At 35.3% G+C, this 19,129-nt stretch overlaps 1 protein-coding gene across 2 annotated transcripts in view; it reads right to left on the bottom strand.

Moving 5' to 3' along the window:
• LOC135217469 (uncharacterized) overlaps positions 1–19,129 on the bottom strand; it is a 202,709-nt gene that overhangs the window by 182,536 nt on the left and 1,044 nt on the right. The window contains exon 2 of one of the 2 annotated variants that reach the window (XM_064253377.1): positions 6,716–6,758. The exons of the other annotated variant lie outside the window; for it this stretch is intronic. The gene's annotated coding sequence lies outside the window, so the exon portion shown is untranslated. The remainder of the gene's footprint in view (positions 1–6,715; positions 6,759–19,129) is intronic. 2 annotated transcript variants of the gene reach the window in all.

Raw genomic sequence — 19,129 nt, 5'->3', positions numbered from 1 at the left:
AGATAGCTTTCGGGAATCTACAAATTATCTATAAATGTATGTAAAGTAGTAAATATACATAATTATGGATTTGTTTCCTCATTTTAAGACTTATGCTACTATGAGTATTGTTTTCATTTTTGTTAATAATTAAAATAATAAATTGAGAGAGAGAGAGAGAGAGAGAGAGAGAGAGAGAGAGAGAGAGAGAGAAGATGAGACCCGAGAGAGAGAGAGAGAGAGAGACTCCTTATGCACTCTAAATGTCTTACAGTTATATCTTTAGGAAAAAAGAACAAACCGGTTTAATTTCTTATCTATATGAGAAATGAAATATCCTTTGTAGATATAATTATAAAGTGTTTCATGAAAATAGATTTATTCTAAATGACAATAAACGTTTCAATAATTTTAACGTTAGCGATCAATTTTAACTATTTTTGTACACCAACGAGGAAAAACATTCTCATATGGATACTTTTCTCTAAAAAAGCTTTATGAAAGCTATTACATTTTTGCTTCGAAAATATACTCTGTAAGAAAAAAAACAAAACATATATTGAAAGACGGAAAGGAAGGAGGAAAAGAGAAAAAGAGAAAAAGTAACGATTTAAAAAGAAAATAACAATACAAGATTAGCAACGGTTGATGAAACATCAACCAATTTTTTATGAAACGTTAATGAAAAAATAATCAAACTATGAAAAAGATTAAATAACATTCGAGATGAAACGTAAATATATATATATAAAAAAAGCAGAAGAAACGAATCAACAGAAACTTGTCGAGGAATATAAAAACCGTTATTTAATTCTTGCTTCGCCATTTTTTTTGTGTTGTTTTTTTTTTTCTATCCCTTTAGCTTTAAGCTTCCAATTTCTCCTGTCTGGGATTTTTGGGGGCGAATTCATGAATTATTTTTTTCCCCTGTCCCACTTCGGATGAAACAACTCAATTTCGTTTCAGCAAAATGTGTTTGTTTTCGAGCGCCCTTGCTTTCGTGTGGATCTCTGTTTTTGCTGTTTTTTTATGTTTTTGTTTGATTGTTTGTTGTCGAGTGCGTAAGAGTTCATGGAGGATTCTAGATTACGGAAAGGTCTTCAGACGAGTTTTTCTCAATCGAGTATAAGAAGTGGATAAGCATTAGTTGGGATATTTTCATGAATGTCCATAGCTTTTCCTATATTGTAGCGACTTAGTTATCATCCTGTGTTCAGCTAAGCCTTTTTCTCTCCATTCATATGTAAAGAAAAAGACAAATAATTCATTCATATGTGTCGATGAATGAGCAATGTAAGAATGAATCGCAGTGTTCTGATTAATAGGATACCTAAGATATGTAAGAAAGTTTTTTTTTTTTTTTGTCCCTTTGCCTGGTCTTAAATTTCATCGTTCAATGTATGTTCGGTTCATTCGCTTTCTAAGCGATCTCGTATGATGCAATTCGTTTATGTTTATTATATTTAAATATTCATTACTTAAGAAGTTAAATATGGGATGAAAATGACACTTTTTATCAGTTTGAGGAATTTTTCCAGATTTAACTTTACTGGAAGCGGAAGTCTCAAATCTGAATGGATTTCTAGTCAAATATGGATATATAAAAAATCCTGAAATATTTATATTACTCAGGTCATGCAGCAAAAGTCGTGTGACCCGATCTCAGTGATTTTCATTCGAAAGTCAATAACTGGCAACTCTTACCTTCTTCGCATTTCTAATGACGCTAAGTTGCAACAACGATACATTTTGCAACTTTGCTCAGTAAAAGACACAGTTCACTAAGCATGGTTTTAAAGTATCAATGCTATATCTTTTTTTTATCAAAATATCAGTTAGGTCATTATAAAAACATCAACACAGTAATTTGTAATTATGGTAAATATGTAAGGACGTAAATACCTAATAAATCTTACATTTTAGACAACATAGTAATGCATTTAAAGTAATGAACGTATCGGAGATGTAATTATGGGCATGGTCTATCAAAACGTTACTAGAGCTTTCGAACCCTGTCCTGGGTTAATCTGGGCTCACCCAGGACAGGGTTCGAAAGCTATTGTAACGTTTTCATAAAATTAACGTAATTTACCACTAAATGTTATTGTAGGCTTGATATACATTATTATTATTATATTTATTATTATTATTATTATTATTATTATTATTATTATTATTATTATTATTTATAATGCATCGTTGTTGTCATTCTGCAGAATCTGCCTACAATATGTGTGGCTGATAATGTATTCCATTCCTAAAGTACAAGTAAAATAATAAAAAGGTAGAACTAATTGTATCTCTAATAGCGAAGATTACTCTCCACCTCGCGTATTTATTTATTAATTTATTCATTTTTATATTTATTACTTTTTTCATTCAAACTGAAGAAACCCATCGGGAGACTAGACATATGTAGCCTTGGCTACATATGTCTATTACAAGTCTAAGCTATGACTTGTAATAATTCATTGCAAATATCGAAATCATGATCTGGACGAACATTTGCTTTATACACAAAACTACGAAAGCAAAAAGAAGTAATAACTTTGAATTCATATCCCAAATGCACTCATTTTTATCATTAGACCTTGCTCTGCTCAACTTTTCTTTTTCACTCCAACGCGACTTCCTCTTTCGCCGTTTTATTGTATCCAGCCTTACGGTTCCACGGTTCACGGAGTCACGGTGACCGAGGGATTCATGCTACAGTTACTTATTTAGCTTTCGTTCTGAAATCTTATTTAGCATGAATATTTTCTTCTTTTTTCCACGACCCAATAAATGTCAGTGATAAGTTTCTACATAAGAAGTGGCCAACTTTACCTCATACATACGCGTGTTTGTAAAATAAAAATAAGTTTAATATTAATTGGCAACTTGAGAACAACGTTTGTCCAGTACAAAAATGAAAGCTAAAGTTTTGTGCACACTGTACGATGAGGTACAACGATTTAATCTAAAAGTCCAGGCCATTTGAGTGGCTTGAACTGGATTACGGGGAAGCCCGAAGACTGCGGTGGCTTGGTTTTATTTTTTATTTATCTATTTAATTTAATTATGAATTCTTATTTTTCCTTTCGAGGTTAATCTTTTACTCTGTATTTATAATTCTGGACAAAGTTGTTTTTTAAATTAAGTTGCAGTTTGGCTAATGATAATAAACATAATCTTGTAATATACCAGACTGCGGGGGAAAGCGGAGTTAGTGAGGTGCACTGTAGGCATTACTTAGTGTTGTTTGCAGCGTCTCTTTGGCCCCTACCTGCAACCCCTTTCTTTCCCTTTGGCTGTAACTCCACCCATATGTTTTCTTCCATCTTACTTTCCACCCTCTGATAATTGTTCCGAAGTGCAGCTTCGAGGTTTTTTCTCTTGTTAAACCTTTTAACCCTCTTACCCTTAATTTTCCTTTCAGCGCTGAATGACCTCATAGGTCCCACCGCGTGGCACCTAGCCTAGATTTTTCATTCTATTTATTTATAATTTCTCAGGCATATCAGTCTCCGAACAGAATAGTCTTGCCTTTTTGTTTTTCTTTTTTCTTTCTATAATTTTCCTTGTTTATTTTTTCTTTTATAGAGTAAGCTTTACCTCAGCACTTCTGTTTCTAAACTAAGCTGCTTTACAACTAAATTTAAACCTTGGCCAATGATAATAACAATAATGATTTTGTAATACATGAAGAGTATCACTTTCCGGACAGACTGGTTTTAACTTGTTTTTTAATCTGTCTTATTTAACCTTATTTTGTCATTTCCGGTTTATAGAATAATCTTTGCATCTGTCCTTCTGTTTCTGTATTGGACTCCTTACATCTGAAGTTGCATTCTGGCTAATAATAATAATAATGATTTTATAATCCATCAAGTATGTCAGTGTCCGATTAGGCAAGTCATGTGAAGCGTTGCAATAGAAAGAAGCAGAACCGGGACATATCAAGCAAATACCACGAAACAAACTCCAAGAACGCACTGGCTGCGTCAATGCAAGTCGCGAGGAAATGCGACACCACAGGCAGCTATGACGTACCCCAATGCCCTTCATTCATTCCGGGGTATGTTGCTATTTACTGAAGCGGCTTTTGAAAGCACCTCGTGAAGGGTGCTGATGAATTGATGACTATTTTTCCCAGGTTAATTTTTTTTTATTATTATTATTATTAGGATTATTCGGTTACTTAAAAATGTCTCTCTTTTTGTTTTCCCTCACGTGTGGCCGTCCGTCTCAGCATCAGATGAATGAGGTCACAGTGACACAGCAGCTAAAACAAACGGCGTCTGATCGGTCTGTATCAATCTGCGTTGCGGGTTCGCCCCAGTTTAGGTTATGACTAATATCCGCTGGCCGTGTATAACAACCCATCCCTGATTCAGACCTTCGAGTAAGGTGGCACTGTTGACCAGTGTTTTGTCCCAACGATTCTTATCCAGGACGTTTCAGTGCCACTGACCAAACCTTTAGCAGCTGTTTTTAAGCAGCTAAGGTGCGCAGCATCATCTCGTACATCTTAATTGATTGTTATTTCTATATGCTTCCCTCTATATCCGCAGAATCATCCTTAGAATACATGGTTGGCTTCTGTCACGTGATGATAACGGAATCATTTTTCAAATGAATCATTATGCCGTGGTTCTCCAATCTTGGGTTTCAATTTGCTTCCTTGAGGATTCATTCAGGTGTACTCTCCTTATATTGGATTAAATTTCATCTATTATTTTAGTCTATGATAGCTTTCCTCGTCAGTGTTATTTTAAATACACATACACACACGCATATATATATATATATATTATATATATATCTATATAGATATATATATATATATTAATGTGTGTGTGTGTGTGTGTGTGTGTGTAATATGTGTGTGTGTGTGTGTGTGTGTGTGTGTGCGTGCGTGTGGGTATAAAATCTACTTGTCATTTTTACTAGATGCACTTTTGTAATAGCAACAATGTCTTCTTCACTTCTCGAATTCTTCGCGCTTTTATGGATACACTTATCACTACAAAACCTTAGGATCTAACTTCAAAGAATTGTGAAGAAATTATGTTGTCCAGTAGCGGGAAACGAACCCGCGATACCATAATTACAACCAGGTCACGTTGCCGTGGTAAGGTCGACAACGTGACCTCGTCGTGATTATGGTATCATGGGTTCTTTTCCGGCCTCCCAGACATCATAATTTCTTCACATTTCTTTTACCTTGGCTCTTAAGGCTTTGTAGCCAAAAAGGCGATAGGAATTCAAGAAATTAAGAGGGCATTGTGGTTATTACAATTACATACATACACGCACTTACACACATACACAAATATATATGTATATATTAATATATTTATCTAATTATATATATGTGTTGTGTGTGTGTGTGTTGTGTGTGTGTGTGTGGCGTTGTGTGTGTGTACATGTGTGAGTTTGCGTGCGCCGGTGTATGGGTGTGTTTGTAGTCTCTAGTTAAAGTCTTTGATCTTATTGCGTTTTTTGTTCTATTTTCTGGTCTTTGCTAAGATGTTTCATGATTCCTTTGGTTTACTCGTTAAGAATTTAGTTGAAGAGAATATTATAGATTATGACAAATGGCTTTAGAAGGCAATCAATGGGGTTATCCTATTCCTCTCCCTTTCTCTCCTCTTCCCTTATCTTTCCTGAACTTTGCTTAACTTTCATTTATGAAAATCCGCTTTCTTTCAGGAGACATTGCTATCCTGTCTTGTTGGTATTGGACAGACAATGTTTAAATAAACAAATTGTTACGAATAAACAACCTAGTTAACTAAGGACATCACTTTAATGTTTAATGAATTTTAAATTGGCTACAAGGCCAGAAGTATAATTTTCGTGCAAAGAAAGACTCGTAGTGCTTTGTTTAGTCTTAACAGCAGCCCAATGAATTCTGGAGATGTAATGCTTATGTTATTATGCTTCATTACTGCTACGTCTTTGAATAGATTTTTTCCTAATTATACACTATGAGAGAGAGAGAGAGAGAGAGAGAGAGAGAGAGAGAGAGAGAGAGAGAGAGAGAGAGAGAGAGAAATACGTAAGATTTAAAAATATCTCAGAGATAAGCAGTGGTTATCTCACTAGAGATAGAGGTCTTTTTATTGCATTTAAAATGTTTCGTCCTTCATGCACATGAAATCATTTACGTCATACGTAACCGCATTTGCAAATAAGTATGTAGCTTTGCTAAAGGACCTTGCACCAGGATATTCTACTTGTTTATCAAAGAATGTTGCTTGGGAGCACACAAACATACGCACACGCACGCACAAACATACACACACACACACCCACACCCACACGCACGCATACACACACGCGCGCACACACGCTCACATACACACACACACACACACACACACATACATATATATATATATATATATATATATATATATATATATATATATATATATACATACATATGAGTGTGTGTGTAGACCAACCTTTCAAAGTGTGGCCCCAATCATCAGGGTAGAGGGGTCACGAATAAAAACATCATCAAATCCTTCACAACACCCCATTATTTCGACACAGATTGAGCAAGGAAAAGCAGGCCGAGTACGAAGAGATTTGGAGTTATAAACATAAGAGTCTATGCCTCTCACAGGATGGAAGGGGGTGGCAAATAAAGTAGCCTCTCTCGAGGCGCAATTCAACTCAATTATAAATGTAAGAGTAGGAAAAAGACTGACTTATCAACTATGGGGGCCAGAGGTCCATACGATACCTTTTATACCCTGTGGCACCTAACCAGATGAGACCGACCACATCTGAAACAAACCAACCGTGTGTTGATAGAGAAATGTTTCATCAGCGTTTTGTTTTGTTATTTCAGAACAGCCATATAAAATATGAGTTCTACATTTACTAACGTGTTTCTTGACATTTGAAAACACTATCTTGATCAATTCCCTCTTTGAGTACATTTTGGCGGACTCTGATAAATTCCAATATTACATTGAGGCCTAGTTCATGTGTGAATACTTTAAATTCAGGAAAGGAATCAATTGCCCCTTGATTTCAAAGAGGAGATTTAGTATAAGGATAACTTAAACACTTCATTATATAGCTTATAGTGCATTAAAAGAGTAAAAAAAGAACCTGTTGGAACAGATATTGAAGGTTGAAAAACGAACCTATTGGAACAGATATTGACGGTTGAAACTCATTATTTAGCAATGTTGCAGAATACTTGTATACTTGTATGAGAGTTTTCATAGAAATATTTATTAAGATAGTGTGCCTCACTGTGGAAACAAGGTACATCCAAGCTGCAGAACATTCTTCCTTCTGCATTAAACTGCCAGTCATGTTCCCTTAGGGGTATCTCCCATAGCATTTCTTATTATAAGTAACCAGCATTGTGGAATCACGTCACCATGAATTACAGATATATATACACACACACACACACACACACACACACACACCACACACATATATATATATATATATATATTATATAGTATATATATATATATATATATATATATATATATATAAATATATATATATATCGAGCTACAATGTCCTTTAATATCTAATTCGCTCTACCTCGGAATTAATATATTTTCATATATGCTTAACCGAAGGAGAATTTTTTCTCGATATGACTTATTATATATATATATATATGATATATATATATATATATATATATATATATATAATATATATATATATATATATATATATATATATTCTTACATATGCAAATTCTTTGTATTTTACTGTAATCGTTGCTTCTATATGTTTTTCTTGCTTTCTTTATATAAGATGGATTTCCTATGAATATGTGCTCACACAATACGATAATAAATATAATAATGAGAAGAAAACACAGAAGGGTAGCGTTACTTGCCGATGCTAAATCATGGGTTTCGAGAACTGACAAGAACATTGCGATGTAACTTATTAATATATATATATAATATATATATATATATATATATATATATATTATATATATGTTATGTGTGTGTGTGTGTGCATTAAGCTACAAATATCCTTTAATATCCACTTCGCTCTACCTCAGAATTAATATACTTTTGCATATATTAATAATTTCGTCCTCTCGTGGGTTCGAACCAGCACTCAGCAGAAAGAGGAGAAATCAGGACTTCAGTGTAGTTATCGACTCGGCCAACATTCTGAGGTAGATCGAATTGGATATTAAAGCACATTTGTAGCTTAATGCATATATATGAATCACGATCATGTGATAAAACTTCACATACACACACATACACACTCCTCAGAAAATAGACAAAATTATACAGATAACATTGAAAATTTCACAAAAATCTCGAGACTAGGAAGAAATAATCAACAGATAAAATGAGATTGAACAATGTATAAACGAGCCATGCTTTAAAATAATATTGCCTTATTAGGCTCAGCTAAATGTATAACATTCTTGCTGGCAATGAGTATTCCTAGTCTCATGGAATGTTATTTGCCTAGCATTCTTTACTTTTCCTCCTTCGACCTCTCCGAGGCTGGTCTGACAATGCCCTGGGGGACTGGAAAGATCTAAGTCTGTAGCAGATGCCAGAATTGCATCGGCTCCGACTGCTGTGACAGTAGGAACAATGCCTTTTGTCCCCATTCTTATCACTGCTTGACTCAACTTCTGGTGTTCTTCAGCCAACTCAAGGTTGGCAGAATCTGTACGCCGTGACTGGTCAGCTGCTGATGAAAGGGAGGGGGAGGAGGTGATTACAGGATGCCGATTTGGGTTGACTGACTCCAATGTTGGTAGCAGAGTCGAGCCGGAGGCTGAGGAAAAGTAACCTTGATAGGGAGCTTCATGAGGAAGACTCAAATCTTGCCTTGATACTGGCATGGAGGCTGTTCCTGGCAGAGTGGGAGGATTCGAATCTGGCTCAATGTCTAGGAGGGACGAAGTATGACACTGCCTGATATCTTCAAGCAGCAATGGCTGTGCAGAGAGAGGCAGGTCCTGCAGGGCCATAGAATCATTCTGGAACTAGAATAGGGGGGAACCCTGAGACTGTTCAGAAGCAGGATAAGGCTTAATATCCTGTCCTAACAAGATGCCATAATTTCCAGGAACATAGTTAGCTACCGCCAAAGTACATAATTCAGAACGATGAGGTCATGTGATTCACAAGTGGACAGTAGGCAAGAACATTTTAACATGGTTGAGGCTCTCAACTGTGATTGATTCATGCCTCTCAACCGGAGCTCTAAAAAAGAATTTTATCCTCCCTAAGTATGGATAGCATACCAGCGTCATCGAATCCTCAGACTTTGTGGGCAGGATAGCGTCCTCTGGGAGGTGCAACAAAGTCAGGGACTTGAGTTGGAGGGCTTAGGGTTGATGGATTCATCACTGCCATGGCAATGGCAGGAGCAGCAGCTTTCTTGGGGCAATGCACACATGAAGAGTTGTGCCCATGCATCAGCATGCATCACAGTAGCCATTGCTGAAATCTCTCCTTGGCCAGTTGTTTCTATTCCAATGGCGGTTATAATTATTGTTCTGGGGATGTCCATTCTTAAATACTGCGGGAGCCTGCTGTGGAGGATCCATGTTAGGGTGGCACTTCTCTGTGGTGTGCCTGGGTCTGTGACAGCATCCACATACGAGCCTCCGTGGTGGATTATTTAAACATGGGGTAGGTTGAGAGGTGGCCGCAGGAGAGAGAGGGAGAGGAGGATGAATCATCTTCTTCAGCAAACTCTGCTGCAGATGGTGGGTGTTGTAGGCATCAGCCCACTTACAGCACTCCAGAAGGGTTTTAGGGGCCTTGTCCACCAAGTGAGTGGCAAGATCAGGGCAGCATAGTGTAGGAAGTCCTCTAATTGGAAAAGTTTGAGGACTTCCTAAATGAATGTTGCGTTGGAGGCCTTCGTCCGCCTCTGGAGTGTGGGTGCCACCCACTCCATCCAAGTTTGAATGACCTCTTGGGCATGTTCCTCCACTTCAACCCCCACCGGTCTGGGGCTAGTAAGCCCTAAGGATTGCCTCTTGGATGAGGGCGAGATGCTTCCCCAGGAGAAGGGCCACTTCCTGAGGGGTAGGACTGAAATTCCCGAACACCTGCTTGGCATGAATGAGCCAGGTTTCGGGCTCGCTATTGTCCAAAGCCCTAATGAGGGTTGCTAAGCTGTGGAGGTGAGAATGTGATGGAGGGGGAGTTGCACTCGGCAGTGCCAGGGTCGCACTCTGTACTTGCACAGCCAGTTGGTGGGCTCTTTCTGCAGCTTCTCATTTCTCTTGGGCTTCTCTCTCTGCAATCTCTCTTTCCTTCTGGGGTTTTCTGTCTACAACTTCTCTTTCCTTCTGGGCTTCTCTCTCTGCAGCTTCTCTTTCCTTCTGGGCTTCTCTCTCTGCAGCTTCTCTTCTCTCTTGGCCTTCGCTTTCAACAGCTTCTCTTCTCTCTTGGCCTTCACTTCCAGCAGCTTCTCTTCTCTCTTTGGTGGCTTCCTTCATCTTTTCACTTACCCAGTTGATTAGTTTTGTGTTCTCCAACCCCAATTCCTTTCCAGCTGCAGTACAAGGTCACCATTATCATGTTTACAAAAAAGTTATATTGTGTCCCAATAACAATAGCAATAACATTCACAACAGGGATACTTAATTATTCACAGAGCATTATGGGGGAACTAAGAACCATAAGTAGATTGTAGCAATGAAATGGAAAGCATAATAGTAGAAATAAAATTGTCTGACTGCCTTGAACCATTACTTCACACATTACTTCATACCTGGATTCATCGTTCTTCAATGGCGGCATTGATGGAGGGCACACAACGGAAAGTAAAATAACGCCTGTCGTCATTCCGAGAAGTGTAGGGGAAGGGGGCTACCAGGTGAGACAAGTTATCCCTGTGAAGGTTGGCAATCGTATAAGCTAGTTCCTTCCGTTGCAGTCCCTTTTATTTACTCGGTCATGTAGAAGCCAGGTGTGCATCTGGGTTTCTTTCCTTTCTCAGTTCCTGGATCATTATAGTTCCCTGTGTCCAAGATGGCAGCTGCTTAATCCTCTGCTATTCAAATAGGTTCTGTGGAAGCAACAGGCAATGGCAGTCTATCGGAAAGGAACAGCTGCGAGTCATAGCGAGAGCAGATCATAGAGGTAGTGGAAGGGGACGAGAGTGGCTACTGCTTATGGATTTTCAATTAAAATAACGAAAATATCAGTTATAAGGTAATGTGTGAAGTAATGGATCAAGGCAGTCAATTAATACTATTTTTATTTTGTATAAACCCAGTATTTACACCACTGTGATTTCCCACTGACGTAAGCCAAGCAGAAGGGATTGTGTTTAGTCTTTTGTCCAAGCACATCCCGACCAAGTGTTCGTAGCTAGTGTATTTATGTCACATTACAAATGTAATGATAGATAATCTGTCACGTTCCTTGTTGTGGGAGGGATTCATCAAACCTCAGTTGTTCTTTTTCAACAAGACTGAACATTTCAGGCCTTACAAGTTTTGAAGTAATAAGTATAGCCTTTCGGGATTCCTCTTACTTATGACCCCGAGTGTTCTTTAACACCCCTCAGGCGTAATCCAGAGTAAGTTTAGTAAAGTAGTAAAATAGTACATGTAATTAAGTCAAACTTCTGAGTTTAACTAAATTCATTCATTCTTAAGTCGGCCCTAAGCCGTTATTTTTCATTTACAATATGGTTCCCATAGGTAATTTAGCCTTTAAATAATTGCATCTCAGTTTCGTTGCAATTGCAGAGGAACCAAAAATATAATATATATATATATATATATATAATAGTATATATATATATATATATATATATATATATATATATATATATATATCATATATATATATAATATATATATATATATATATATCATCTATGATGTATATATATATATATATACATATATATATATATATATATATATATCTATATATATATATATATATATATGTTCCTATGTTGAATTTAGCCTTTTAATAATTGCATCTCAGCTCCGTTCCAATTGCAGAGGAACCAAAAGAAGATATATATATATATATATATATATATATATATATATATATATATATATATATATATATATATATATATCTATATATATATATATATATATATATATATATATATGATATATATATATATATATATATATATATATATATATATATATATATATATATATATATATATATATATATATATATATATATATATATATATATATATATATATATATATATATATATATATAGTATGTACGTATAAGTTGACAGATCTTCATGTACGAAAACAGAAAGAGGGGCAGGGGTTACAGTCGGTTAATCTGGGCCGCATATGCATTAAGGAAAAGAGACAAAGAAAGAGGAACAAGGTATAATCCAGGATGGAGATTTAAATTCCTTGTTGACATGGCTTCAATAAAAATGGACTCCAACAGATTCCTTTTAGCAGTGACCTTTGACCCTGCAGATTATTGAGGAATTATCCCAGTTAATAGCATGGCCTGTCTTAAGCCAATGAGCCACAATGACATTATTTGTTAATCCTCATGATGTGTCATTTTTGTACTTAGTGCATCTTACTGGGACAAGATCTTTGTGATATATTTCGAAAGTTTATATGAAATTGAACCAACAGTACTGATAATAGGCCGCATAGGGTTATTTTCTTTGTGTGTTTTGATAAAACAGAACTACTAGACAAATTGTCAATCAAATCTCCTTCGCTACCTTACTTGTACGGATTAGTCAAAACGCACAAATAAAATATCCCTATGCGGCCTATTATCAGTACTGTTGGTTCAATTTCATATAAACTTTCGAAATATATCACAAAGATCTTGTCCCCGTTACTTGGAACCATCTCCGATTCTGATATATATAATTCTCTAGATTTAGTTGATAAATTAAACAAAATTGCTCTTTGCCCTACTGATAGATTCGTTAGTTTTGATGCATGTTCTCTTTTTACTAAAGTCCTTATAGACTCTATTTTAGACTATCTTAGTAATGAACTAACTCAGCATGAATTACCTCCACCTATAAGTCACATTATTTCACTCACAAGTTTGTGCATTTTTGATTGTAAGTTTATATTCAATGGTGAATTTTATCAACAAATATTTCGCATGGCAATGGGGAATCCTTTATGACCACTACTCTCAAACTTGTACATGGAATTTTTTGAAAAACGCTACTTACCTAATATCATTTATATTCCTGGAAAGTGGTATCGTTATGTTGATGATATTTTAGCTGTCTTGCCTGTCGGTATTGATGTAAATGATTTACTCTCTAAATTAAATAACCAGGTACCATCGATTAAGTTTACTCTAGAATTAGAAAAAGACAATTGCCTCCCTTTCCTAGATGTTTTGATACACAGAGAGCTGTTTCAATGTAAATTCAGTATTTATAGGAAACCGACCAACAACTTAACTAATGTTCATTTCTTCTCAGGCCACCATCTTAACATAAAAATATCAATCTTTTCTTCTATGTTTTTACGAGCATTATGCATTGTCAGTCCCCAATATTTGGATAAAGAAATTGAATACATAAGAAAAATAGGGAAAGATTTATGCTATCCTTCACATATATTAGATATTTGTTATAATAAAGCCCACAAAAAGTTTTATAGTGTAAGTAACACGCAGAAAGAAAATTTTAAGAACATGCTCAGTTTGCCTTTTTTTTAACGGATTTGAAACCATTAAATCATTGTTAAAAGCTTTTAATGTCAACCTTGTTTTCTCCTATAATATCACACTAAAAGGAATGTTAATAAAAAATAGCCCCAGAGAAAGCAACAACATAATATATAAAATTCCATGCATGGATTGTCCCTCATTTTATCTCGGACAGTCTAGCAAGGGCCTAGAAGTAAGGCTAAGCCAGCATAAATATTCTGTAAAAACTGGGCAAACATCTAATGCAATATTCATTCATTTAAGTGAAAACAACCACCGAATAAATTGGGTTGGTAGTTCAGTAATTGCAAGGTCAAGAGATGTCTTATCACGAAATCTTTTAGAGTCTGCTTTATTACAACTTACTTATCATTGTAATTTCAATGTTAGACGTGGCCTTTTTCATTTAGACCCTTGTATTTGTAACATGTTTAAGAATGACCTCAAAGATATAATTACAGACTTAAATAAAAATTAGTTGCCTTTGAGTTATCTTCGTTGTAATGTATGTCTAACCTGTATTGCGAATATGTATTGTGAACATGGTTTTGTTTACCAAAGTTCTGAACAGCTGTCACCTATAATTCTTTAATTGTCTTGTCCTTGTATCTGAGATGGTTATCTTAAACTTTTAATCGCACCCATTGTTTATGCTTGTTTGGGAAGGTTACTCTCTTCCAGGTGTGTCGGATTCTAGGTACTAATCTCTTTATAATCCCTCTCTGTCAGTTATATGAATCTTCATGTTTTGTCTTTTGTCCCATGTATGTCAGTTCTGCTCAGTAAAGGACGTGGAAACGTTGAAAGGTCTCGCAGTTACTCCTTCGTTTATTTTTCCTTCGTGGCATATATATATGTATATATATATATATATATATATATATATATATATATATATATATATATATTTATATATATATATATATATATTAGATATATATATTATATATTGATATTGATATATATATATAATATATATCTATATATATATATAGATATATATATATTTGATATATAGATATATATATATATATATATATATATATATTATATATATATATATATATATATATATGCCACGAAGGAAAAATAAACGAAGGAGTAACTGCGAGACCTTTCAACGTTTCCACGTCCTTTACTGAGCAGAACTGACATACATGGGACAAAAGACAAAACATGAAGATTCATATAACTGACAGATAGGGATTATAAAGAGATTAGTACCTAGAATCCGACACACCTGGAAGAGAGTAACCTTCCCAAACAAGCATAAACAATGGGTGCGATTAAAAGTTTAAGATAACCATCTCAGATGGTTATCTTAAACTACTCGACCATGTGGTCACGTCAGGCCACGAGGCGAACATGCGGTTTAGGCATTCAATATGGTGGCCAGTTTCACTTCCCCGGCTGGGTAGCATGCCCTCCTAGTACAGGTTTTCTTTTGAACTTAAGTTAATCTGCAAGTAAAAGGCAACAGCAGTCAAAACGACAAGAATTGATTAAGAGTTAATCTGTTAAAGTATCTATCTATATCATATATATATATATATATATATATATATATATATATATATATATATATATATATATATATATATATATATAGATATAGATATAGATACTTTAACAGATTAACTCTTAATCAATTCTTGTCGTTTTGACTACTGTTGCCTTTTACTTGCAGATTAACTTAAGTTCAAAAGAAAACCTGTACTAGGAGGGCATGCTACCCAGCCGGGGAAGTGAAACTGGCCACCATATTGAATGCCTAAACCGCATGTTCGCCTCGTGGCCTGACGTGACCACATGGTCGAGTAGTAGAGGGACAGGCAGCGCCACCTAGCAGGATGCTAGTGAACTTTCTACGAACTGATAAAATAAACACGAGAACAGAGGGCTGGCTTAGACTCTTTTACAACTTCAGACGAGTTATTCTTGTGTACGCTCCTTCCTGAGCTACTGTTCCCCATTGAGATGGGCTACTGCACGGTCCAGATAGCTAGATCGTGGGCTACTGTTAAGCGTATGTCCCTTCTTCTTCGTGATTCTATATTCCCTCCCCATCAGTGCCCCTGAGGAATTCGAACTCCAATCTCCAAATTCCAAGATAAGGCTATAACAGTCAGTTGATATCGACTTCCGACTTAATTTTCTTTTCATCTTCTTGAGTGATTCCTTTATTGTGTTATAATTGCATTGTGGTATAATTGTATAGTGTTTTAATCATATTGTACTACCATTGTATTGCGTCTTATTTGTATTGTGTTTTATCTGTACTGTGTTATAATTGCATTGGGCTATTGGCTATCAGCCAACGATTACACAGTTGTGAAGTAATGTAAATGTTTTCGAGTCAGTGATCAATAACGTAATTTCTTTCATTCGAAGTTGCCCATTAATGTACCTTCTCATCCTTCATAATTAATTACTAACGTAACTGTTCTTTTAAGTGATTAATAACGTAAATTATTCCTTATGCGACCAAGTTACTTGGTACCCTACGTACACCTTCTTCGATCATCATTCACGCGTATCACACAACATTGGTCAGTACCAAATTGCTTTCGTTACAGGCTTCCCATTGAGCCACTGTGGATTTAAGACTATCGCCTCGTGTGCTCTAGAATTCTTCCCTTTCTTTGTGTCTCTTGTGTTTCCTATGAGTCACGTATCTGTTAAACCTACCATCTGTTCGTCTACTTCAAGATCTAATCTATTGCAGATTATTATTTGTGTTACGGGGCCCTTACGTCCCCTTTAAACCCATAGGGTGTTATTAGTTTCTTCTAATTTTTATTTTGTGAGTGTAAATATTTTTAGTCAAGCTAACCTTCGAGTTTTCATAATCATTACCTATTCTGAAAAAGGCACTCAGCCTAAGTTTTGATTATATGATTGCACCTTCTTCTTCAGGTCATTTGCAGCTAGGTTAGGGTTATCCCCCAGTAGTTGCTCACTTCCCAGTTAGAGTCACACACACACACATACGTATATATATATATATATATATATATATATATATATATATATATATATATATATATATATAACTATATATATATATATATATATATAATATATATATATATATACACACATATATATAAGTATGTATGTGTGTGTGTAAGCATGCCCGTATGTACTTCTATTTTTTATTTTTGCGTATTTGATAATTTTATTGTCAATTCTTATGTGATTAATTTCATTGTTTTATACTCTAATCCCTGCTTCTGTATATTTTTATCTATTTCTTTATATCAACTGTGAGTGCTCACACCGAATAATAATAATAATAATAATAATAATAATAATAATAATAATAATAATAATAATAATAATAATAATAATAATAATAATAATAATAATAATAATACGGACGGCAAGAAGGTCTGTATTAATTTGCAGTGCCAAAAGCGTGATTTTTAAGAGCTGAGAACATAAAAAAAAAAAAAAAAAAATTGAGTTGCTGATGCGAACATTAAGTACCTCATAGGGAGATGACAAGTCCAAAAATAATATAAAATAGGGAAGATAACCCAGACAGAGCGGTATGGCAGTAACCATTGAAAAGACTATCTTGTAAATGGTAACCGATTAGTAAGAAAGAAAAAGCGCGGACAGGGATTTGGAAGGAGTCTCAGTTTAAGTGGTTGATCTCCCTAATTATTGGTGGAGAAAGAAGAAGAAGAAGAAGAAAAAGAAGAAGTAGAATAAGAATACAATTATGATGATGATGGTGATGATAAAAGTTCATAGAGAATTTACGAAAATAAAATTATATTTAGTTATTCCTTCAATATATTCCTCATCACGATTGCATGTTAGTTGAGAATTCAAAATGAATACCTTTTACAGCGACAGAAAAAAGATGGATATATCAAAGAGAGAGAGAGAGAGAGAGAGCTGCTGATGAAGTGAGGAACAGTGTTAATCTAAATCTAAAAACAGCGAGAAAGAGAGAGAGAGAGAGAGAGAGAGAGAGAGAGAGAGAGATCATTGCAAAATTCAAGTGATTGTTCTCCAACCTTAACTAAGTTGAAGATCATGTAAATTTCGGACCTTTCCTGAGAAGCGAAATGCATCATGCATGCAGGACCAGAGACAGAAATGATCATATGATTATTTCCATTGAGAATTTATGCCTGCTTAAATTAAGGAGATTTTTTTATGAACAAATGAACAGTTTTAGGGAAGTCGAAATTTTTTTCATTTGTTTCTCACTGGTTTCAAAATTTTTTTATCAAATATTTTGTATTTTCTCGATAAGATAATCATTGATTTTCACGCCGTTATAAAATTTAGGGAACTGTAAGGAATTTTGAATGCTGTTGATTTCCAGTTTCCTATGAAGATAAGAGTAGGTTGGATATTCATGTCTCTTCGCTTGTAATCGAAAGATGAAAATTTTAAAAAAACTTATGGACTTAATTTCCTATATTTTTTATATCCTTTAATAATTTATATTTATTTCCCGTTTCAGTTCTTTTGTTTGATTCTTTAATTTCTGATTTTCCAATGCGTACAACAATTCTTTCTTGCCATAGATCCATAGACATCGAGGAACTGTAGCCACATAATCGAGCTCTAATTCATACCTGTGATCAACAGTGACACTGGTTAACAATCACTTTACTATTTCAGTATTATCGGGAAATCCAAACACTTATGCCAGTTTCATCGGTACCTTTCCCTGGTTTCAACCTATCCCTTAAGGCGGACTAACACAGCAAGAAAAGTCTTTGTTATAAGGAATATAGCACACAATTCTCAAAGGTAAGAGCCTCATTCTTGTGGATATGAGTACATACAAACTCGTGTCATGCTGCTGGACAAACGGAATTTTCCACACGCTCTTTGGTGATTTCTCCCAGTGCGTGACCTTATTGTGGGCAAGGAAAAACATGTCCCGCAAAAATAACCATTGCACAGATCGTTGCATTGAAGGAAGCTGGCTACCAGACCAAAGAAATAGCAGAGTTAATGTCTGTGTGACTGTTCTGTTAGGAGGTGCTTGGCACTGGAAGGCATAGGAAAGCAGAAAAAACGGCTGCTAACTTTCTAAAACGTGCCGTTGAAGCTAATCCTCGTATTAGTGTGGGTCAGATCAAGAAGGAAAACTTTAATAGCTTTGGGGCAGTATCTGGTGCCATCAAGTTTTATCTTCTTCAATGATAAAATGCTCTACGAGATATTTCGGAAATGTCTGTGATGAAAAGCAAATCTCTTCCTGGCTGTATGGCTATTCGAGTATATTTCCGACACAAATTACTGCTTCCACCGAATTGGTGGCTGTTTAGATGCACGTGAAAGTTCTGAAAAATCCGAGATATCTCCGTGAGGATAAATCTCAGTTCTTAAGTAGCAACAGATGGTCGAAAATCCTCGTTCTTTTAGAATGGTATTGTTCTAGTTTGTTTCGAAAAAGCGTCTTTCTTTGGAATCAGGTACGGACATTTGCTCTTATAGCTGTGCAAG

Source organism: Macrobrachium nipponense, chromosome 7 (genome assembly GCF_015104395.2).
Source record: "Macrobrachium nipponense isolate FS-2020 chromosome 7, ASM1510439v2, whole genome shotgun sequence".
Classification (NCBI taxonomy): domain Eukaryota; kingdom Metazoa; phylum Arthropoda; class Malacostraca; order Decapoda; family Palaemonidae; genus Macrobrachium; species Macrobrachium nipponense.
Note: the sequence above shows the minus strand (reverse complement) of the source record. Positions and strands in the feature narration are given on the sequence as shown.